This window comes from Dama dama, chromosome 11 (genome assembly GCF_033118175.1).
Source record: "Dama dama isolate Ldn47 chromosome 11, ASM3311817v1, whole genome shotgun sequence".
Classification (NCBI taxonomy): Eukaryota; Metazoa; Chordata; class Mammalia; order Artiodactyla; family Cervidae; genus Dama; species Dama dama.
In genome coordinates this window covers 74,805,825-74,812,848 of record NC_083691.1, presented here as the reverse complement: position 1 = coordinate 74,812,848, position 7,024 = coordinate 74,805,825, and the positions used below count along the sequence as shown (strand labels likewise).

The following is a 7,024-nucleotide window of genomic DNA, read 5'->3' as shown; positions in this document are numbered from 1 at the left end:
CAACTGAGCGCTGAACTATTTGTGAGAGCAAGAACAACTCCCTCCAGGATGAGGTATTCAGAGATTAGTCATGATATGTTCCATTCTTCCAGGCTCTCTACATTTTCACACAGGAGGAATCAGTTTCTTGAGAGTACACAGGCCCCCAAAAGCCATTGTAAAGGTATCTGTGGAGAAAACAAGGCAAAATCCCATGGGTCCAGCTACCCTCCACAGTCATCCTTAGGATGACCTTGGAGAACCTGATTCCTCCTGTGGCGATGATGTGTGTGGACTGGGTGATTTGTGAGAGACAGGTGAATGAGCTCTATGTACAGCTGGTCCTTGAGTCTTTGGTCCTCCTTAGCATCAGCTGGCAAGACCGTGTCCTTGTCCCACTGCCTCTGAGAGACACGGAATCTTGGCAGGGAGAGGAAGAGGGAGTGATACTGCATCTAACTTTGAGAATAATCATTACCATATCAGTGTGCAAACGACATGCTCCAATGGGCAGTGTAGGAGTATGCATGTTTGTCTAGCTATCTTGAATATTATAGGCATGGTCTAATTCTTCTTTATATTTTCTTCTAATAACGAACTGCAAAAGAACAAGATGTACGGTTGTGCTTTATAGTTCAGGCAAACAATACAGGTATTGGCTAACATGGTTTGATATGATCAGCTTTTTTTTTTTTTTAAAGCCGATCTGGGAGAAAAGCAGTGGACTATTGCAGGAGTTGCATTGGCCCTTCCAACACTTCTCTGTCCAGTCCATTAATCAGCGGCAGAATCGCCAAGACACCACATTACTGCGCTGTAGCTCAAAGAGGTCTGTGGTTGTAATTGGGTTGACTGGGAACAAAGTTATATCATTCTAATTCTGATTGATTAATGCTGAAGTCCTTGCTAAAAAGTGGTTACCAGTCTGTCTCCACAAATCATTCAGTGGTGAAGGAGGACTAAGCTAAACAAACTTGGGCCTGTGAACACAGATTTTTCTTGCAGTGTGGGGCAGAGGTGTAGAGATGGTGGAAAGGGAAGAGAAAAACTAGATTTGACTGAAGGAGAAAAAAACCCCTGCAGTTTAGGTTCTTATGGCATCTTGGGCACTTCCCTTTCTTTTGTTACCTTGTTCCCATCTCTGCATTCACTGTCTCTCTGCAGTCAGATTACCACCAGATGGTACCACCATAGTCATTCCTTTCTATCACCCTTGGCTCTTTCTTTACAGATGCTCATTATTAGCCAGATAGAGTTATTGCCTAGTCAAATGATTTAAACCTCCCCTCTCTGAAAGCTTTTCTACCCAAATTCTCCAACTCCACCCAATTCCTCCCAATTACTTTTTTCTAGTGAAGCACACTCCCAGTCATCCACTTTGTCTCTCTCAGTTTCTCTTTTTCATCACTCCCATATCTAAATTTGCTCATTCATGGAAAGATAACATTCCTCTACTTGGGTTAGATAATCTTTTCAAAAATGCTTAGTGTATTTCCACCAATCCTGGACACAGAGTAGGTAGGGTATTAGAATTGCAAGAATGTTTTGGACAAAATCAAATTTAAATATTGCTTTTCTGTTTGGGGTTCTTTGAGATATATCCAAACAAATAATAGGGGGAAATGTTTTTTCAATTTTAAGTACGCTCTGGTTGTTTCAGTGTCAGCAATCTCAAGCATTACTTCTTGCCAGCTTTCCATTTGGTAGAAGGTGCTTCCTAAAGATGAACTTCTGTGGAGTCAGAACGAGCACAGATGAGCCAAATCACGATTAAAATGCTTGCTGGCTGCTGCTTTTTGCCAGTGTAGCTCTGTGTTTCCACTTGTTGGAAATCCATCTGCCTGTCAGTGTTTATGAACGCCAGTACCTTTTTTGACATAACTCACAGTGTTCCGCTTCAAGAACACCATAATTTTTAAGTCTCCAACTTTAAAGAAATGGAAGCAACTGAATTTCTCTTCATTTAAAAGTAGAAATAGAAAAATTAATAAATAAAAGTAGAAATAGTAGTATTACATAGCTAGAAATTTCTGTAAAGTGGATTAGCAATAACATTACTTATGCTTTCAAAAATAGGGTTCTTTGAAATTTATGCCTGTGTATTGGCCACAAGATAATACATTCTTTGACTTTAAACTATTTTCTTTCTTGTCCTAGAAATCCTGAATGATTGTTACTCTGTGGACATTTACAGGAATTTGGCTTGAGAAAAAATGTTTCAAAACTCAGGTAGAGGTAAATTATAACTTATTACTGGGAGGAAAACACTGTTAGTTGCAACATCTAACTGGAAAGCTTTTGAATTTTCTAGATATGACATAAAGATTTATGAGGTGTGATTTCACAGAAGAAAAAACATTTTGGTAAAAACTTTTTTTTTGGTAGGTAAAATAGGAACTCACAAGAGTAACTAGATGAACTTTAGTGGAAGTCCTCTGTGAACTTAATTGAGCAAATGAAATCCATTAAACTCCAGGAAACTAAACCTGCATGTTTATTATTTATTTCTGGCATTGAGTCCTTTCGATTTCCCTACAGAGTTGTTTGAGGAATCTAATATTTTGAAAACATGCTATTTTAACTTGAGTTAAAAACTTGATCCTAGTAATTTGGTGAAAGGACATGAGATTAGAGTATGGCCAGGGTCTCATTCTCACTCTGCTACTCACCGGATTTGTGACTGTGGTCATCTCTCTTCCATATTTTGAACTTCTGTCTTCTCATCTGTTTGACAAGAATAAGAAATACCTGATCTCGTTGCCTCTTAACATTGTTGTGAAGATCAAATAAAGTCCTAGTTGTTAAACCATTTTGAAACTATCCAGTGCTATACAATATAAGGCAGTCTATTCATTATCACCTCAGAATTCCTCTCCGATTACATTGCTTCAAATGCATTATTTAGGAAAAGTACAAACTTGAATGCCATATGGAGTCCCTGTTGACACTGCAGATGTTGGTTAATTTTAGATTCTAAAAGAACAAAAGAACAGAAGCAGTACCAAGCAAATTAGCCTCTCTTTAGCTTTTTCTTCGAAATCTCCTATTATACAAATACCAAACTAAAAATGGCAGGCTAAATATTATAGAAAATTACATCATTTGAAGCATCGAAATTCTGTATATCCAAGCCTTTTTGCAGTTTATTTTCGCAGGAGTTTATTCCCTTCAAAACACATCACCAGTGAATTTAATGCTATAAGATTAATCATGGCTATTTCTTCAAGGACCAAGTAAGAGGATTTTAATCTTAAATTTTAACCACAAATAACACAGAGTCAAGGGAAATAGAAAGTCTCAGAAAGGCTCACAAAAAGCCGTTTTGGTGGTCATAGCCTCTCTTGAACTAACGGGAAAGTGAACTAAGCTCAGCTAGCCTTGGTCTCTGATTCTGAAGATTCGTACCTACCGGTGGGAATTCCCTCGAAGAACAGGTGTGGCGGACTTGCACATACTCATGACAACTGCTTTTACAGCCTCATCAGCTTGAGAAGACTGTCCTCCTCACATGCGCCATCTGTAAGACATCTCTTTGCATTTTGTCAAACCTGACTCTGCTTACACATGCACAAGCAAGAGGTGTTTTTGTAAAACATATATATGGCATCTGTCATTCTATCTCTTGTTTGTACACCACCCGCTAAGAAAAAAATATCCTGGAACAAGCTGAGCATTCTTTAAGTGCCTTGTAATTATTTATATTATATATAACATTTTTATATTATATATTATTAATATAATATTGCTTCTATTATATATATACAAAGGTCCAGTTGATATTCTGAACCTAGATTTTTACTTTCTAGAGGATAATCATGTCCCCAAATTGTTCACTAAGTCTATCACTTTAATTAGAAATAGTTTTCAAACACAGGCCATAAGTGTTTCACCTATAAGGCACCCGCTCCTCTAAAAGAGGCAAAAATTTTAAAAGTTTGTCTTAACCTATCTTTTAGTCATTTGGTGGATACAGTCTGATGTTTCAAAGTCTACTCTCACGTGGATTAGAATTATTAAAAGCAAACCCAAAGAGTAGATTTTATGACACAGCTTATTATGGATGCAGTCTAGGCTGATTATTTTTGTATTAAGTATATTAGTAATCACCTCCCTATCCTGCCCATATACTGCCCCTATTAGCACAAAAGGCCTAAGAAGACAGGTGCAACTTGATTCTACATTACATGGTTCCCTCAAACTGGAACAAACTTTTAACTCCCTCAAATATTTTCCCCAGTGAAGGACTTTGGATTACTGCAGATGATTACAGGCCTAAAGAAGAAATGGATTCAAACAACTCTCATTCACTGCTGAAACTGAACTGGAACTGACCCCTAAAAGCAATTGGCTTAATTCCTATAAGAGGAATATGAATCAGGTTGCCATCTGTTCCCTTCCTTCTTTAACTTCCCCAGTGAGCTGGGTTTAAGCACAGAACTGGAGGAGTCTTTCAGGGAAGGGAAAGAAGACTCAGGTTTAGTGTTTAGAGGGGTTTGCTGCAAGGCTAAAGTCACTCTACATGTGAGAAGAAAGGAGTCTGGGAATTAGCCGGGGAAATCACAAAATTTGGCAAACCATGGGCACAACATGAGTTTAATTTGCCAAATTTTGTTTGAAGATGTTACATTAATCAAAAATCCTTTGCTCGCCAAAGTTGAAAAAACATAACCCAAAGTAGCTGAATCAAAAGGTAAATTTATTGACCCATGTAACTGGATAATTTAGAGTATCTGGTGCAGGTGAAGCTTGATCCAGGCCTCAAACAATATGACCTAGGACTTGCTTTCTCTCTCTCCATTTCTCAGCTCAGCATCTTCCATATGGGCTTCATTCTTGGACAAGCTCTCATCTTCTGTACCCAATATGGATGCAAGCTGCTACTTACCCCTAGGTTCAAATCCAGGACCAAATTTTCTAGCAGATCTAGAAAGGATCACTGTGACCAGGGGAGTAGGATATACTAGATGACCTAGACCAAGGTCACATGTGTCACCCCACAGCATGGCAGTGGAGACATCACTATTTTCACCAAGCCCTGAGAGTAGGGAGGACCAGAGTCCACAGAACAAAATGTGTGGTGAGTAGAACTGATGTTCTCCACAAACACGCAGGAACCAGACGCACAAATAAATTTACTGAGTATTATCCCTCACTTAAGAAGGAATTCTGGATATCTTCTAGAATCCAAGTCTTACCAGCTGAAGAGAAAAAAAGGAGAATGTATAACTGACATTTCCTAATGTTTACATAGAAGAATTAGTGCTTAATGAAAACTTGAAGGATAAATATTGCAAGTACAGAAACCAAAATATATGAGAAGGAATTTAAATTTAATTAATTTAAAACCAAAAAAGAAGTGGATTCCATTTTAAAAAAAGAAAAAGATAATGGCCAAAAGAGAGACTATAGAATCCTCATGTGAGACATTTTAAAAATTGAAGGTAGTTTCAATTAGAGCTATGAGTAGATACTCTTCAAAGATACTGGGCAGTTCTAGCTTCAAGATTTGTAGATTTTCCAGTTTCTGAGGAAGAGAACTTTAGAGCTAAGGAAAGCTTTATAGGTGGCTATTTGTTGAAATTGTCAACTCATAGTTTGTTTTTAAATACTTTCATTCTATAATTGAAACAAACAAACAAACCTCCCCATACATGAAATGAAACCAAAGAGAAGTCCTATGTGGAAAGAAAATTTTATTTTCTAATCGTGATAGTAATATGGCTAGGCTAGCTTGTTACGATATTTACATATATTTCTTTTTTTTTTTTTTTTTTAATATTTATTGGTTTCTTTATTAGACTGCACTGCGTCTTAGTTACAGCATGTGGGATCTAGTTCCCTGACCAGGGATTGAACTCGGTTCCCTTGCATTGGGAGTGTGGAGTCTTCACCACTGAACCACCTGGGAAGTCCCACGATATTTACATATATTTCTTAAATGGCAGCTTTCACTGCCATGTTACTTGTACATATTTCTACATCTGTATGTTCTCCTAAATTTTGTTGTTCAGTCACTAAGTATGTCCGACTCTGCAACCACATGGACTGCAGCATGCCAGGCTTCCCTGTCCTTCACTATCTCCTGGAGTTAGCTCAAACTCATGTCCATTGAGTTGATGATGCCCTAAATAGTTCTAAATATTTCATGTAAATTAAGTACCCTAGGATTTTTCCATCCTGGTCTCATGTATCTGGAATCTAATAATAAAAAAAGTATGGAGGGAGGTGCCTAACATAAAGACAGGATGCTCACTTTACAAGGCTCAGTTATAAAGCACATTTACCAAAGTCTATCCATTTTACCAGGCCCTTAAACCTATTTTCCAAAAGCAACCATGGGAAATTGAAGAATTACAGAGACAAATGCAAAGGGATACTAATTAAAAAAAAAAAAAATGGCTGAAGGATATTTGAACCTGGGGCTAGGGTAGCACTAGAGCTGTTTGGGGCAGTCTATACCTTACAAGCTCTCAACTCCAAGCCCATTAATCCCATAACAGTTTTCATTCAAAAGATGCTTCCATATGTTGAATTAAGAAAACTCAAGTATTTTCTAGAGCTTGCAATTTATTAACTGGCACAGAATCAAGCTGAATATTATTCTTTCTTTTCTTCTTTTTAAAAGTACGCCAGCCATTACTGGTTATAGGAGAAGCAGATTAAATATTTTAAAATTTTCTGGACTTCCCTGGTGGTCTAGTGGTTGAGAATCTGCCTGCCAATACAGGGGACATGGGTTAGATCTCTGATCCAGGAAGATTCCACATGCCACAGGGCAACGGAGCCCATGCACCATAACTACTGGAGCCCAAGTGCCCTGGAGCCCGTGCTGAGCAATAAGAGAAGACTACTCACTGCAACTAGAGAAAGCAGGCTTGCCGCAACAAAGACACAGCCCAGCCAAAAATAAATAAGTAAATAGGTCATTTTAAAAAATAGTTAAACATGATAAAATACCAGTAAATGCTCATTGCAGAAGGTTTTTTTTTTTAATTATTAGGAAATGATAAAAGCTGTAATTTGCAGACCAAAGAATGAGGAATTA

At 37.8% G+C, this 7,024-nt stretch overlaps 1 long non-coding RNA gene across 1 annotated transcript; it reads right to left on the bottom strand.

The window, feature by feature from the left end:
- Positions 1–1,487: 1,487 nt before the first annotated feature.
- LOC133064930 (uncharacterized) lies at positions 1,488–4,103 on the bottom strand. Its single transcript, XR_009694775.1, has 3 exons — positions 3,389–4,103; positions 2,649–2,703; positions 1,488–1,710 (listed from the first exon to the last, which is right to left on the bottom strand). It is a non-coding gene; the product is annotated as an uncharacterized LOC133064930 (long non-coding RNA).
- Between the last annotated feature and the right edge of the window lie 2,921 nt (positions 4,104–7,024).